The sequence below is a fragment of the Triticum dicoccoides genome, chromosome 5B (genome assembly GCF_002162155.2).
Source record: "Triticum dicoccoides isolate Atlit2015 ecotype Zavitan chromosome 5B, WEW_v2.0, whole genome shotgun sequence".
Classification (NCBI taxonomy): Eukaryota; Viridiplantae; Streptophyta; class Magnoliopsida; order Poales; family Poaceae; genus Triticum; species Triticum dicoccoides.
The window spans coordinates 501,191,822-501,209,811 of record NC_041389.1 but is presented as its reverse complement, the minus strand read 5'-3'; positions in this window follow the sequence as shown (position 1 = coordinate 501,209,811).

Below are 17,990 nucleotides of genomic sequence, written 5' to 3'. Positions count from 1 at the left end.
TCAAGCGTCATTTAAATCATGTGAATACTAATCTTTGGAGAATCATTGAAGAAGGTTTCTATCCAAATGACCGAAGCAACTTCACCCCTAGAGAAGCCATGGATAATCAATTCAATGAGAATGCTCTCTTCATCATCCAAGATGCTATTCTCCCCGAAGATCTCCCTCATCTTCGACCCTATACTACAAAAAAATACACTTCCGTGATGATACGTGTTTGTCACAGTAGGTCAAGTTTTTTGTCATGCATGTACATCCATGACAAATTTATGACAGAATCAAGATAGTCATACTTGTGCTGTCGTAGAAGTGTTCCATGACATTACCAAAATTATCATCATGGAAGTGTCCACTTCCATGACAATAAATCGCGCGTCACATAAGTGCTTTCGTCAAGGGTGACCGACATGTGGCATCCACCGTAACGGAACGCCGTTAATCTATCGGGTCGGGTTTTGGATCCGATAACCCATTAACAGCCCTGACCAATGGGGATTTTCCACGTGTAAAATCATCATTGGCTGGAGGAAACACGTGTCGGCTCACCGTTGGGACAGATGTCATCCGCTCATTGGACCGAAGGTGCCTATGATACAGCGACATGTGGCATGGCCCAATAGAGGCCCATTCCTGTGAAAAGGCCGACCCGTTTGACTTGGTCAAAAGGTGGCGGGCCGGCCCACGGAAAGCCTGTTAATGGCCTGTTCGCATATAGCCCATTTACAGCCTGCTAACCCAGGGCCCATTACGCCCTATCCGAATTAGGCCCAGTAGCGTCATTTGGGCTCTCCTATATGATTCAGACCGTTTTAACTTTCGGCCCATGTGTGGCCCATGACTTCTTTTGGCCCATATGAGGACCTTTGTAACTCTTGGCCCATTAACGACCCATGGTGAAACTGGCCCGTAATGAACAGTGTATCACTTTATACCCATTAATGGCCCGTTATTCCATTGGACCGTTTCCAGCCCAAGTTATCTTCCGGCCTTCTCAGGGCCCATTGATTCTTGGGCTCACTTGCAACATTCGGTTACATACGGCCCGTTACTGTCATTTTATGTTTGTGGGCCAAATTCAGTCTGTCGTTACAGTCGGCCCATTTGCGGACCGTTAATAAGTTGGGCCGTTTTCATGTAAAAAAACTCGTTGGGCTGTTTTCATAGAGTTATCAAATACGGCCTATTAACGGCCCGTTATGGTCCACGAATAGTACGGCCCATGATTGTCGAAATGATGATACGCCCCGTAGAAGGCCCATGGATCCTACGGTCCGTATGAGGCCCATGGATAGTACGACCCGTAGAAGGCCCATGGATCGTACGACCTGTAGAAGGCCCATGGACCCTACGGCTCGTAGAAGGCCCATTGATCCCTATGGCTCGTATAGAAGGCCGATGGATCCTACGGCCCATATAGAAGGCCAATGGTCCTACGGCGGAACGAAGGCCCATGGATCATACGGCCTGCAGGAGGCCTATAGTTACAACAGTCCATGTGTTGCCATGATTATTTTGGCCTAGTTACCAAAAATAGGCTATTGTGGCCACTAGAAAAACACAGAAAAAGAACTTCAGTGACTACAAGCAAACAACTAAACAAGACAATAAAGGAAATAAATAAGCAAGCAAGTAAGGCTAGCCTATTACCGCTATTACACATATTACATCCACTGGGCATCAAAGTTCGCCACTAGTGCAAATATAGGGAAAAAAGCAGCATATTACATACACTGGCCATCAAAATTGGCCACCAGTGCAAATAAACACGGCAGCAAAACAAGAGCATAACTGAAACAACTTCAGAAGAGCTCAAGAAACGTTATCCTGGGTATCCACCATGCTGGCAATAAGCTTAGCAAGCTGATTAGCTTTGTCCTGTTTGGCGCTAAAATCCTCCAACGCTTGCTGTTGCACCAGAAAGTATGCATCTGAATGCTCCAGGGACTTCCGCAGTCCTTCCGCTTCTTGTCACAGCACAGCTGATCGATGTCTTTCAGCTTGTAGTTGAGACTCAAGAAACCGAACTGATTCAGACAGTGAGTTTGAATAGCTTGTGCATGCGGTAGTGGCCAGTAACTCGAACACTAAACCAAGACAGGACTTTGGGGTTGTCTCGCTGTCTTCAAGATAGTCTTCCTTAGCTGTTTTATCAGCTTTGTTGGAGACCAACAAGGATGTGTCACTATCCTGAACCTTATCTGCATTACTTCCTTTACCATTGCTTAATAAGGCACTCTTCCCCAATATTCTGTCAGCATTCTAAAAGAAGAAACAAGCAGACACATAACAAGTTTAGCATGTACTAGTATATGAAACTCATTTCGGTGAACTAGTTCATTAGTAAGGTGGACAGGATTAAACTACCAAGTCTTCTATTGCCAAGTACTAGTACATAATAAAAGCATCAAACAAACATATATCTATGTCCTATGGTCACTGCATTGTCTTTCCAAATCAAAATAGAGACACGGTTCAAATCATATCAGTTCCAGACAAAGCAGCAGTGAAAGAATACAAAGCATGGGAAACTACACGGCACAACAAGATTTCAGATGGGTACCACGGGTCTACATGTACAACAACACTAGTGGCTCTGTTGTGATGCTAGTAATGTGCATGGTATGAAAGTCAACTGTATACACAATTGAAATTGAAATCAAAAGAGCTATTGATAAGAGCAAACCTGTTAACGAAACATGCGTGAACATACCTGCTGTGCCATTGGAGTTTCGATTGGATCCTTCAATTTAAAAATAAGTTTGTATCAGTAAATACAGTGATACAAGAGCAAAGCAATCATAGTTAAAAAAGGCGCGCCTAAGCGAGCGCTTAAGTGCGCCTAGGCTCTAGGCATTGGCAAAACGCATTGCGCATAACTACGCTTAATCTGTGCATAACTACGCATAAGCATGTGCTTTGGTCAGTAAAGTGCAAGGCGGTGGCAAAACGCACAATTAACGCCTAGCGCTTCTTTGAACTATGATAGCAATGGAATCTTAAATTAGAACAATTGTTCTTCAGGTTTAGGCACTTGTTCTACATGAACATAGTACAGTAAGACGCAAGAATATAATACTTAAAAATAGAAATTGAGCTCATAAACCTTACCACATTCTTGGTTCGGGACCAGTACCGAACAAGGCGTTCCCAGTCATCGTCCAGTAAATGTGTCTCAGGAGAACATAAGGGAATTTGATGAGTTTCTTTGCCGGTGAAGTACGTTTTCTTCAGGTAATTCCGATACTGCCGCCAAGCATTCTTGAAGATAGTAGAGGTATTAGCACAGGTTACCTCATCCTGAGTTTCCAAATCGGTCCTTCTCTATAGAGAAAAATGAGAAAATTTGCTGTATTATAACCATCATGTAGGTAGGATGTATGGGACGAAGCAAAGTAATTGCCATGAATAACATTACTTACACATAACTCCTGGACAAACACCTGCAACTGGCATTTTCCTTCATCTTCAGTATAATATTTCCAAGATGGGAAGATACGCACATATGATTTAACAACATCAAATGCGATAGATGCTAAACTACGACTGGCTGGTTGTGCTTCCTCCACAGGATACTAACTGGTGGAGTTGGGGTTCGCCATGATAGTACTGGCCCTTTGGGCACTGGAGCTGCCTTACTAACTGCTCTTGTTTGGGATCTCTGTGGTGGAGATGGTGTTGTGTCAACAGGAACTGGGTTACTATCGGCTGGGGTTGGGGTTAGATTGGGTGAAGATGGTTCTCTGTCCATCGCAGTAGGGGTACAATCTGCGAGAGTTTGGGTTATGTGTGGTAGGGCTAGTTCTTGTGCATGTACAACCGGGGTGCTATCTCCACCAAGAGGTAGCACTGTTTTATTTGAAGACCGTGTTTTTATTCCACTAGATACTGGCATCACCCGCTCCAATTCAAATGGCTGATAAACAAGAAACATAGTTGAATGTACAGGCATTGTATGAGAGACAGATGCAATAGATAGTGTGGAAAAAAGAGGGCATGAAATAGTTGACATGTATATTGTTTAACTAAAACGGATAGCATGACATAATTTCACATATATGATGTATATCTAAACTGGATAGCATAGCATAACATAATTCAAAAATATGATGAATAACTAAACAGGATCGCATGAAATAATTCACCTACATGTTATCTAAGTAATCAGGATCGCATCATTTAATTCACATATGTGATTTATATGCTAAACAGAGGGCATTCGATATGATGTCTGAACTAAGAACATGGTGTTGAATATTGTGTATATGATGTCTAAACTATGCAATGCAAGACACCGTATGCATGATATGAGCAGTATAACCGTGCCAAGTTAGAGCATACACCTCAGTAGGGGAATAGGACTGGTCATCTGTCTCTGAATCCATCTCTGAGGAGCTATCGGGACCCAACAAGAGATCTGCTTCGACAGGTAGCACTGTCTGCTCTGAAGGCCTTGTTTTCACTCTAGATTTTTCCATCTCCCACCCAAATGGCCGATTCACAGGAAGAGTAGTTTAATGTACAAACATTATCGACAAATGGAAATGTAATGAAGAAAAAGATGGGCAAGATATCATTCTAATATATGATGCCTGGTTAAACAGGATGGCGTTGCACATTTCACATATATTATGGCTGGCTAAAAGACATGAGACTGCATAATTCCCATATATGATATAGAAACTAAATAGGTGGCATTACAGAACATGTCTAAACTAAGCAGATGTCATATATGATGTGAAAAGTAGGCACTGCAAGGCAACATATGCATGATATGACTAACATCATCATGCCAAGGTAGAGCAAACACCTTGGGGGGTAAATAGGAGTGGTCAGCGGCGTCTGAATCCACCTCAGAAAAGATACCTTCCTCTGGATTACAATCTGGAGAGGGGTGGGGAGGGTTTGCCATTGAACCCACCATGGAGCGATGTCTGCATGACATTGTATTGCCGCGCAAAACTCTTCTCTTTTTCTCTACATGTTCAACATGACTGTGTACAATATATGACATGCATACGAAAAAATATGGTGAGATTATGTAAGGAGAGTGTCGGTGTCAAAACCGGCGGATCTCGGGTAGGGGGTCCCGAACTGTGCGTCTAGGCGGATGGTAATAGGAGACAAGGGACATGATGTTTTACCCAGGTTCGGGCCCTCTTGATGGAGGTAAAACCCTACGTCCTGCTTGATTAATATTGATGATGTGTGTTACAAGAGTGGATCTACCACGAGATCAAGGAGGCTAAACCCTAGAAGCTAGCCTATGGTATGATTGTTGTTCGTCCTACGGACTAAAGCCATCCGGTTTATATAGACACCAGAGAGGGCTAGGGTTCGCAGAGTCGGTTACAATGGTAGGAGATCTACATATCCATATCACCAAGCTTGCCCTCCACCCCAAGGAAAGTCCCATCCGGACACGGGACGAAGTCTTCAATCTTGTATCTTCATAGTCTTGGAGTCCGGCCGATGATGATAGTTCGGCTATCCGGACAACCCCTAGTCCCGGACTCCCTCAGTAGCCCATGAACCAGGCTTCAATGACGACGAGTCCGGCGCGCATATTGTCTTCGGCATTGCAAGGCGGGTTCCTCCTCCGAATAATTTATGGAAGATTGTGAACACCAGGACAGTGTCCGGCTCTCAGCGTGTTTAGCGAAGCGGTTTCCTTGGCACGTCTTGTCGAAGCAGAGATCGTGTTCCCCTTATTCCGGGGTTCTCATAAATACGGACGTGGGTAACCCAACCGCGCCCAATGCCACGCCCCCTCCATCGAAGACGGGCTCCAAACGGTCATGGGGACGGCTCTTGGTATTCTTCCTCTTTATAATGAGACCAAGGCCCGTTCTTTTTCTTCAATCCTCAATCGAATCCGCCCCTCGCCCCGAGTTCCAACACCCAGGGCTCCAGATTCGGGTACCTTCGACCTTCGATAATGTCCGGCTCCTACCTACGATGCCGGTGGATGCCCTCTTCCGTCACGGAAGAGGACGTGCTAAAGCTGAGAGACACCAGGTACTTGACCTACGAGATTTCGCATAGGTTGCCTGCCCGAGGGCAAGTTATTCCTACTCCCGAGCCCGGCGAGAGCATCGTGTTCGTGTCTCACCTCCGTCGGGGTTTAGGCTTCCCGATGGATCCCTTCATGAGGGGGCTCATGTTTTACTATGGGCTGGAATTCCATGACTTGGCTCCGGAGTCCATCCTCCACATCTCATCATTCATTGTCGTTTGCGAAGCCTTCCTCCGCACTACCCCTCAATTTGGCTTGTGGCTCAAAACCTTCAACGTGGGGTGGAAGATGATCGAGGGGCGTCAGGAAGAGTGCAGCGGGGCGGTTATAAGTAAGAGGGCCGATGCTCCATGGCCCGAGGGCTCTTTTCAGGAGGAGCTCGGCATGTGGCAACAGGAGTGGTTCTATATCACCGCTCCCAGGGGCAGCAGGCAGAGGCCGCCGCCCGTCTTCCGCTCGGGCCCTCCACAACGGCTGATGTCATGGGTCAACAAGGGGCTTAACTGGGGGCCGTCCAAAGACGTACCCCTATTGCAGGACCGGATTTGAGGCCTCCAAGAAAGGGAGATTAATCTGGTCGTAGTGGCACAGGTTATGCTGATCTGGCGCCATCTGCCCTCCAAACGTCGCCCCCTCCACCTGTGGGAATTTAATCCGGAGGGGCCACGAGCTCTCCAACACTTCATGGGTTTGACACCCGCGGAGATGTACAAACTGTTCTTCGAATCACAAGAGATGCGTCCGGACTTGACCGAGGACGCTGGCCTAAGCTGCAATCGCCCGGATACTCAAGTAAGTAGCCCTGTGTTCGGACATATTGTCCATTTATTTATCATGGGTTTGCCTTTTAACCAGCTATCCCTCGGACAGGAGTGGATAGCGCAAGCAAAACTGATACGGTGTTCGCCCCCCCTCCCTGAGACCACGCCGGATCCCGTGTTAGTCAAAATGTTGGAGTTTGCGCCTTTGGAGGAGAGCGAAGGGGGGCACAGGGAAACTACCACCTCTGCCAAGGAGGCCTTCAATAAGGGGGGAATCGAGAATTCCTCCTTCCAGGGGGAGAAGAGGACCGCTTACGAAGACCCGAAGGCCAAGGCCTCAAAGCGGGGAAGGAAATCTGCGTCGGAAGGTCCTGCGCCGGGAAGAGCCCCAGCCGCACAGTCTCCCCAGAGGAATCAGCCCTCCAGCGAGCCGTAAGTAAAAAAAGGGGGGATTTTGTAATAGGGGACACCCCTGCTTTATTTCTAAGGTAACCGAAGTTTTCACCTTGTAGTTCAAATCTCATCCCATCTCAGCAGAGCTCATCTTTGGGGGACCTTCGTCCGGAGATGATGGAGAGCGAAACGCCTCCATCTGCCGCCCCGTCGGGCGGGGCGGACGACCCTGAGGTGTCGTCACGGAGGGTCTCCCCGAGTCCGGCGGGGCCGGAGAGTCCGGCACCCATTGGAGTACGGCCGGTGGAGCTGCAGGATTTGCTCAAGAGGGCGTCTATCTCAGAAGATCACCGCACATTAATGAGTATGGTGATTGAAACGATCTCATCCGCCGAGAGCGGGTTGTATGAGGCCGTCGGAAGCTTGCTGATGGGGATTGAGGTACGCAAAAAATGACATACCTTTTGACAGTTTTGCACATGAAGTGCGCCCTGTATAGATAGTAGCCCCTGAGACTTGGTATGCTATCGAAAGCGACAGCGTGCCAAGGATCATAATCTCAGTTATAGAATGTCGCCTTTCCTATGCAGGTGGCAAAACGTTCGGTGGCCAGCCGGACTTATGGAGTTGCCGAGCTGAAGAGGCAACTCGATGTTGCGGATGCAGACATCGCGCTGGTCAATAAACGACTTGATGAGTCACAAGGTAGGTGGTTGCTCCGCGGTCGCCTAGTAAGGGAGCTAACGCTCATTCCTTACAATTTGTATGCTTGATGCAGATGGTGCCGCTGCTGTGGAAGACCTTCGAGCAGAGCTTGCTCGAGCCAAGGAGCAAGCCAGGAAAAGTGATGCGGCTGCCTCGAAGGCAGCGGAAGAGCTAAAAGCCGAAAAGGCTGCTCACTGCCGAAGCAGGGAAGAGATGGCCGGAATGGCCTTGAAATTGAAAGATGCTACCGACCGCTGTGAGGTTCTTGAAGGAGAACGCCGAGTGGAGCAAGAGGACCTGAAGAAGGCCGCCGCCGAAGCCAAGGATGCCCGTGGTGCGATGCGGGCTATGAAGGAGGAACTGCGTCAGGCCAGAGACATTGCGGCTGGAAAGCCCTTTCTACTGCGTAGGAAGTTTACGGATCCGAAGTATGCTCAGTTGGGCCAATTGTGTGGTGCGGAGGATCCTTATCTGGATTTGGCGGTGAGTGCGGCGGACGCAGTCGTGCACTTCTGAAGCCAGGAGGATCACGAAATGGAAGAGCTTTTCTGGTCTCAATTCCATAGTCCGGAGCGTCCACTCCTGTTGGCTGATCGGCTGGCTGAGTGGGCTGAGCTGAATAGATTGTCCGGACTTGCCATGACGGATGTGGTCGCTCGTCTGTGGCCGGAAAGGCCCAAGCCGAAGAGTTATTTTGGCTTGTTGCAGCAATTCCTTGGGGCGGTGCCACATATCAAGGCGATGAAGCGATTGGCATGCATAGAAGGTGCACGGATGGCTCTCGCCCGTGTGAAGACATACTGGGTGGACATGGATGCCACCGCTGTTGCATCCCGGGGTTCGGACAAAAGCCGATTACCCGCCGAGCACTATTTTGAGGAAGTCCTGCAGGGCGCTCGTTTAATAGAGTCGCAGTGCTCGAAAGATTTCATGTTCAAATGACGTGTATGATTTGTGAGATCATGTTTATAATGCAATAGCTTTTTATACTTGTGCGTTCAAGTATTGAACTATCTCCTGTGCGGCCGTATATGTATGTATAACCTGAAAGATGGCAGTCTTTGGCTTCAGCCCCCACGCACATGGTGCAGGGGTGTTTGCAAAAAGAAAAGCGCTTTTTCACACTTAATCCAACGTCTTGGTCCTTTTGAAGGAGGTGATAGCGTAGCAAACTAGGCAACCGGACTATAATGCTTTATCACTTTCACTTAGCCATAGGAGTTCGAAGGTGGGGCTACTATATAGCCCCTAGAGGCACCGCGCTCTCCGAACTCGGGGCGTGTATGTGCCTGACTGGGAAGCGGTCCTTCGTCAAAGCGGAGGAATTCTAAACATTCCAATAGTCGATCGAGTGATTGACCAGTCTCTCGCTATATCATGACAGTCAGTTTTTGGCTTTCTCTACTGAGGTGCTCGCCCGGCCGAACCGGGGCACAATCGCAGTAGTTCTCCTGGTGCCGTGTTAGCCGATGGAGCGGAACGTAAGGCAGCAAAACACAGGAGCCGGGCAAACCCAACATTTGACCAAAGACATGATTCGGAGCTGATGCATATAAGGCCTAACTCGAGACGCTGAACACTCCCTGAGGTGTTCGGTCTTTATGATACCGGGCAGAACAATGCCCTAAGCCCCTAGTGTCTAGGTACGGGTGGGAACTTCTGACGCGGCCGATGCCAAAACGCCAGCCTCCTCCTCGGTTATGGTAGAAAACCGGGGGATGTGTATCAACAAGAGACAGTAAGAAAGATTTACGCAGGGTCTTAATCTGAAAAGAATCCTTGCAACGGGTCCCTGCTGCACGTCTGCGCATGTGTCTCCGTTGTGCTGTATCCTGGATGGGTGTAGCATGTGCTTCATCTGTAAAAGAGAAGGACTTAGTTTGGAAGAAATATCGTGCAAAGGATGTATTTAAAATAAAGTATAATTTGGAAGATGAATAAAGTTGAGCTTTATTGGCTCTCATCGTTTATACGCGCAACCCCTTGTAAAGGGGTATGCGGCTGGGAAGCCCCTTGTTTATTTACGCCGGACTCGCCTAACCATGTCCATGGTCTGAATGACCTGTTTTTAGGGGCTTTGACCTGCAAGGTCAGATTAGTGTGTGGCTGTCAAGGCGGCCTCACGTTCTCCGTGGTCGAGGAACACTCGGAGTTACTCTTTAATGAGATTATGCCGCGTGGACCGGGCATTTTAAGCGTAAGAGACGTGTAATGTGTCATTGTGTTAAAGCGGGAGAAAGCTTCGCGTTCCCGTAGTGCTTGAGGGCCACTGTGAAATGGGGCGATATGGGGAGTGAGCTTTTCGCGACGGAGGTTGTCGGATGAACCGAACACAACCTCTAGTGGTACAAAGCCTGTTCAATTGGCTTAAAGGCCTGGCGTCACTCCTTTGAAGGAAGTGCTGCTACGGCGAATTTTGGTAGGGTTTATCCCAATTCTGCGGACGGTGTCCTGGTATGGCAGGTGCCGCACTGTGTTTTCGTGTTATCACATGAAGTGAGTTCACTATTTTGACTTCTAGTGGGAAAGTCTTATGTTTTCCGGCGTGCTGCTTGTGGGGTTCGTCGTCGTCTTCGCTTGGTGTGTCGAGCCCCTTGCGTTCGACATTAAGTCGGCCGGACTATTTGAAGACCCAACAATGTCTGTGGGTATGGTTTGCAGGCTTCCCGGAGGTACTATGTATTTGACATAGCCTATCCAGAATTTTTTTTAGGTTGGATAGCTCGTCACTGTTGTCCTTGAGGGGCAGTGTTTTATTATTCGGCCGAGAGCTTTTGAATCCGGCGTTGACCGCCGTGCTATTTGGGCCATTTTCCTTATTCCGGCGCTGATCTTTTCTGCGTCGTGATTTCCCATTTCCATCCCTGACTTCGGATGTACTCGGGTCGCTGGTACTGCATCTAGCTAGCCAGCTGTCTTCCCCCGCGCAAAAGCGGGTCACGAGGCTTGTTAGTGCGTCCATTGTTCTTGGCTTTTCCTGGCCGAGGTGTCTGGCGAGCCATTCGTCTCGGACGTTGTGCTTAAAGGCTTCTAAGGCTTCGGCGTCCGGACAGTCGACTATTTGGTTCTTTTTGGTGAGGAACCTGTTCCAGAATTTGCATGCTGACTCTCCGGGCTGTTGAGTTATGTGACTTAAATCGTCTGCATCCGGAGGGCGAACATAAGTCCCCTGAAAATTTGCTCGAAACGCATCCTCGAGCTCTTCCCAACTTCCAATGGTATTTTCTGGGAGGCTTTTGAGCCAATGCCGAGCTGGCCCTTTGAGCTTGAGGGGTAGGTATTTTATGGCATGGAGATCGTTTCCTCTGGCCATATGTATGTGTAGGATATAATCCTCAATCCAGACTCCGGGGTCTGTTGTTCCGTCATATGCCTCTATGTTTACGGGTTTGAATCCCGCTGGAAATTCATGATCCAGTACCTCGTCGGTGAAACATAGTGGGTGTGCGGCGCCCCTGTATTTGGGTGTGCCATTGTCTTCAAACGCTCGGCGGGTTGTGTTGCTTCTTGGAGTCTTATTTTTTGGCCCATAGATAGACCTGACCGGGTCATCCTTTTTCCGAGGATCTTTATGCTGATCGTGTGCCGGCTTGTGTGCGGAGCCCCTTGCTGCTCTTAGCCTGTCATCTGGTCGTCTATCCGGCCAGGCGGCCTCTTTCTTTTTTGACTGCGGGGGCTCTAAGGCCTCCTCGTCGAATTCGGGCAACAGCTTGCGCTTCGGGTAGCTCTTTGCCTGGCGACTGGCACCATATTTATCTGCGGTATTGAGTACTTTGCTCCATCTCATTCTGAGTGCGTCCTCCACTATTTTGAGCTTCTGCTTTTGCTTCTTCAAACTTCTTGCAGTAGCGACGAGCCTTTTATGAAGGTTCTTATGCTCTGGTGATGTGTTCGGTGTGAGGTCGTCTAGGCTCTTGTTTTCGCCGGGGATGGGTTGCTTGCCCAGTTCGTCATATTCGGATGGTTGCTTGGTGGCATGTTCGCCGTCCACTACTTCGCCCTGCTCTAGGGCCGGGTCCGTATGGGTGCCGTTTTTATCGAGGCGGGACTTTGGGCGGCGCTTGCATCGCCGTTTTGGTTGTTTGTTGGGGGAGTTGTCCTCCGCCACGTCCCGTCGTTCCTCATTATCGCTTCCTTTTGGTGTATCCACCATGTATACGTTGTGAGTTGGGGTGGCTTTCCCGTGCCCGATAGGCGCTGGTTCTTGGTCGTCTCCGGCATCGTCGTCCATACCGTCGATGTCTTTGGAGTCGAAGTCTAGCATGTCGGTTAGATCGTCGACAGTGGCTACTAAGTGGGTGGTGGGTGGGCTTTGAATTTCTTCGTCGTCCGCATCCCAACCGTCCTGACCGCAGTCCGGCCAGGGCTCTCCTGATAACGAGAGATACTTTAGCGAACTCAAGTTGTCGCCGAAAGGTGAGCGTTGAAAGATGTCCGCGGCGGTGAACTCCATGATCGGCGCCCAACCGGATTCGATTGGAGGGGGTGCGGGAGGCTCGGAGTCCGGCGAGGAGTCCGGCACCTCGGAGTCACGGGCTTCATGAGGGACAGATTAGTGTTCGGCTCTATCGCCATAGAGATTGCAGCCCCCGAGGCGGTGTCTAGCCATCCATCCTCAATCTGCACAGCCGGCTCCGAATTGAAGATCGGAGCAGACTTAAGTGCGGCCTCCAGGATACTGTCCGACTACAGAGCTAAATCATGCCCATCGTGACAGTGCGGCACGCTCGGCTGTGGCTCGAATCCATCGAGGATCAAGTCCTCGCGGATGTCAGCCGTGAAGTTCAAACTTCCAAATCTGACCTAACGGCCAGGGGCGTAGCTTTCGATCTGCTCCAGATGGCCAAGCGAATTGGCCCGCAGTGCGAAGCCGCCGAATACAAAGATCTGTCCGGGGAGGAAGGTCTCACCCTGGACTGCGTCATTGTTGATGATCGAAGAAGCCATCAAGCCTATCGGTGACAACACAGAGGAACTCTCAATGAAAGCACCAATGTCGGTGTCAAAACCGGCGGATCTCGGGTAGGGGGTCCCAAACTGTGCGTCTAGGCGGATGGTAATAGGAGACAAGGGACTCGATGTTTTACCCAGGTTCAGGCCCTCTTGATGGAGGTAAAACCCTACGTCCTGCTTGATTAATATTGATGATGTGTGTTACAAGAGTGGATCTACCACGAGATCAAGGAGGCTAAACCCTAGAAGCTAGCCTATGGTATGATTGTTGTTCATCCTACGGACTAAAGCCATCCGGTTTATATAGACACCGGAGAGGGCTAGGGTTACACAGAGTCGGTTACAATGGTAGGAGATCTACATATCCGTATCGCCAAGCTTGCCGTCCACGCCAAGGAAAGTCCCATCCGGACACGGGACGAATTCTTCAATCTTGTATCTTCATAGTCTTGGAGTCCGGCCAATGATGATAGTTCGGCTATCCGGACACCCCCTAGTCCCGGACTCCCTCAGAGGGCATGCAGAAATTTAGAGTGATGGTAACAACCAGTGGATGGATCCAAAAATAATGATAGCAGGCTGATGATTGCTTTAAATTAATAAAAAGACAGATGATGAATGCTTTACTATTTGTTTCCCACCCAAGATGAACAACATAGGCATACCCTAGGTGAACCAGATATTAGACAGACATACTATTCATTGCTGCCTTGATATGTGCCCCACAACTAATATAGAACTCAAGTTTGAACATTAATTTGGATCTGAGTTGGGAGTCCAAGAGCTGAACAGGACGAAAAGTAGCAGGTAAGTTTAAGCAATGCATAACATAAGCAGAAACAAAAGAGTGCGACCTCTCTTGTGGACCCGTGTACTCCTCAGGTTCATCTGCTGAGTCGATGATGGTGACGCCATTGGGGTGGGTGCCGGCGGCAGGGAAGGAGATCTGAGGCGGCGAAAGATGGTCAGGAGTCGTGATGTCTGGTTTGGTGGATGCTTCTGTCGATGGAGCAGCTCAGGTGAGGTGGACAACGTCGCGGCAGGAGCAGGACAAACCACACAAAGTTCCCTTCGACACGTACCTGTGACTGAAGTAATTCTGTAAGGGCTCATTTGCTTGCATGATTCTTAAAATGCAGGGATAGGAAAAACACCGGAATAGGATAGGAAAATGCACATGGTAAACAGATCATTTGTAAACACAGGATTTCTGTCAACTTGGGTGTTTCGTTTACAGGAATTGGAAGAGCAGAGGAATGCAAAGAAACATGACCAAAACAAAGAGAAACCATATGAAAGCGTGTACAGTTAGAATGTTATTCTGGCACTAATGCACTTGGTCTTGTTTTCATGCATAGGATTTTGAAAAGTAGGTCCAGGTGGATGTTTTGCTTCATTCCTTTCAACAAAATGCATGAATAATTGAATAGTAGAGTGCCATTGGAAAATTCCCTATTGCTATGTTTTTCCGTTGAACCAAAATAGCCCTAATGGATCGACGTGAATGTATAGTAATAAGTGAAGCAACAAGTGTACAACCTCTTTGCCGTAACCGTGTTGACCTCAGCATCATTGGGTTGGTCGCTGAAGCAGTTGAGGCAGACGTGGCTGTCGGAGGTGTGGAGGAAGATCTAAGGAATCTGTAGACGGCGTCCAGGGCACTGCTCTGTTGTGATGGATCTTTCTGTCGTTGGAGCAGCTCCGGTGAGCCGTAAGACGTCAAGGCTGAAGCAGCACAAGATAGACATCGCCAATATCAAGTGGGATCTAATAGCATCTCCAATAGATGATGTAAAATGGATGTAAAGTTAACATCACCAAAAACCACCTGACTAGAACAGATGAGGTAAAAACTGTTGACTCTGAACTTAACTATCGAAACTGAAATTTACTGTGGAATCTGAATGCTATTGTCGAAACTGAACGCAATCGTAGCAGAGAGGCACTTGACATGTAGTTTAGGGAGGGCCTGCAGTTCATCTTCAACCTGCACCCCCTGAGCCGCCAGCCACCACCGGCCGAACCGCCGGCCCCAACGCCGCCTCGCCGCCCCGAAACAACTCGCCACCCCGGCCAGCCCTCTAGGCCCCCCGCCCCCCACCCTGAACCCTAAGATAGATAGTGGGGTACCTCTCCGGCGAGCCCGCGTTCCCACTGCGGGTGGTTCTTCCTTAACTCCGGCGAGCCCCCCCTCCAACCCCTGAAAATTGGCTGACCCAAAAGTCGATTCAGTCGACTGAAGTGTGGCTTAATCGGAGCAGAGCAGCAGCACGAGCGAGGGGGGGAACAACAGCAGCTGGGCGAGCGAGGGATCGAGCAAGAGCCGGAGCAGCAGCAGCAGATCCGGCTGGTATGGACGCCGCCGCCGAAGAGGCCTCGCACTGGGGGAGAGCCATCATGGAGATGTCGCCCGTGGCGCCAGCTTCAAGGTAGCCGCTCCATGGGGGTGCAGGATGGAGCACCGTCGGTGCCGGGAGGTCGAGTTAAGGAGAAGGTGCGATGCGATGAGTGTACAACCTCTTTGGTGGTGCCGAGTAGGCCTCAGCTTCGTCCGAGGAGTCGGTGAGAATGCTGCGGTTCTGGTGGAGCAGGTTAAGGCAGCGCTGTGGGGATGGAGCAGCCGCGATAGATGAGGCGATCGTTGGAGCAGCTCCTTGGAGGTGGAGGACGGGGCGGCTGTACCGGCTGGACGGCGAGATGGACGACGAATCCTCATCCGGGGAGGTGGACGAGGGACGTCGAGCTGTTGCGGTGGACGACGTCGTCGGGGAAGAGGCTTCGGCTGGACAACGGTGACGTGGCGAACGGAGGAGAGTGGGGTTCGCGGCTGGAGCGGAGAGGTTATGGCGGCCTGGGATTTCAAATGGAGAAAAGAGGGCGATGGGAGGGGGTGAAGCATGACTTAGGGACGCGCTTGTCCAAAATGTAGGGTGTGTTACAAAAGTACCCCCCACCGATTTGAACTAGCGGCCCTTTCGGCTCAGGGTTAGAAGGGGGATTTCGCGTGTCGGGATTTGGCAGCTGGAGGGAGTTTTCGCGCGCGTTATAAGTTCGGGATGGCAAGGCGCGGGTTGTGAAGGCGCCAGTTTTGGGAGCACGATATCTGAATTTTTGGGATATAACAAGACGCGAGTTGAATTTTAGGGACAAGCCTAACGTGTAGTAATATTGTACTTGTACTTACCAAATCAATTCGCACTTCCCTCAACCAAAAAGAAAATGAAAAAAATAAAACTATTCACACCACACAAAGAGAGAGTCTTGCCCTGTTTTACTATACAAATGCTATTCAAAGCTACTCCCTCCTTCCATCTATATAGGGCCTAATGCGTTTTTCGATGCTAACTTTGACCAAATATTAGAGCAATGGTATATGACATGCAACTTACACAAAGCACACCGTTAACTTCGTTTGTGAAAGGTTCTTTCAATGATATAATTTTCACCTTGTGCATGTCATGTACTATTAATATTGTCAATAGTCAAAGGCGGTCTTAAAAATCTCATTACGCCCTACATAGATGGAAGGAGGGAGTATGAATCCATGTTATGTCCGATTAAATTTTTTCGCTTGCTGTATAATGCATGTAACCTACTCATACCAACATTTTTGTGCATTCCAAATGTCTATACTACCACTGCAATCCGAACTAACTTTGAATTTGTTTCTCTATTTCAATAAGAATCTACAATCATGATTGTTGCCAACTTCAACCATCATAGTTTCCTTGCTATCCGCCAGATATAAATCGGACGGCCTATAATGCAGGATGGCAGGCACACCATCATCAACAACTCCGTTTTTTATAAGAGTAGAGATAAAATATATTAAATGTAGTATAACATGTTCATAAACACACCATGTGTATCACCGTTATATATATTCACACATGCGTCGGTTTAAAACACTATGATAAATTCTTCAAATATCCGAATTCGCTTTTTATAATGAAGTATATATGATCTCTATTCGTCTTTTACACCCACACAACCCTCTTGTATTTGTAGCTAGCGCTAAGTTTCTCTTGTGCATGCACACGCCCGCATCCCTCTCACCCTCCCTTAGCATTCTCTAGCTCCATCGCGCAAATTCGTCTTTTCACTTTAGGTCGTTCACCCACGGTGTGTGTAGGCCCCCCAGCTCCTTCTTTACGGCACACATCGATCGATATGCCTCTCTAGCCAGGTGTGCCTAGAACAAACACAAGCTTCCCCTCTTCTCTTGTCACCGTCCATGCCTCACTCCCACCACTCTTTTCATCGTTCTCGTACTCGCACACTCCTCCCCGCTCGATATAGTATGCCTCTCGTGCCACCTCCTACATGCATCCCTCTATCTCTATCCTTCTCCTCGTGCCTCGTTTGCTTCTAACACACATATGCATGTATACCGATCGATCTCCCAACATATACCTGGATCGACTTTAACTACCCCCCCATCGATCGACGTACCTCACAACTTATGTCTCTCCTTTCTCTAACAAAGGGCGATCGATCTTCCTATGTAGTTATGTCTGCTTACCACAGCTACATCGTCCCCCCTCATCATTCGTGCATGCCTCCTGACCCGTCTCTCACATGCACGTGCACAGACAACAAGCAGCCATCTCCTCTCTTATTGATATTGCGTGCGTGCCCTCCGTTTGTCTAGCAGGCCTATCCCACCATTTGTTAGAAGCAACTCCACTACCACCCCCTCCAACACTCTAGCTCTGTCTCTCTCCCAACCTTATTCCTCTCCTGCACATATGCATGGATGCCGATCGATCTCCCTTAATACATGAGGCAGATCGATCTCCTTAATACATGAGGTAGGCCTCTCTCCTCCTCCACACATATACCAGCCATTGTACCTCTATAGTTAATTGGGCCTCCCTCTTCCCCCACCACACACCGATAGTCGAGCGCCGCAGGTAGGTATCCATGCCACAGAGACAAACTGCACATGTCCCCTCTCACGTTCCAGTAGGCCAGCCACTCTATATCTATGACATGGGCACACACAAATTCGATGGCACTCTTTATCGATCGCGCCCGCACACACACACATCATCATCCCTCTTTTCGATTCTATGGACACCTCAAGTCGGTGATACCTCCACTCTCTTCTCGTGGATCGCCCCCTCTATATATATGTTATATCCAAGACTCTATTTCACACACAT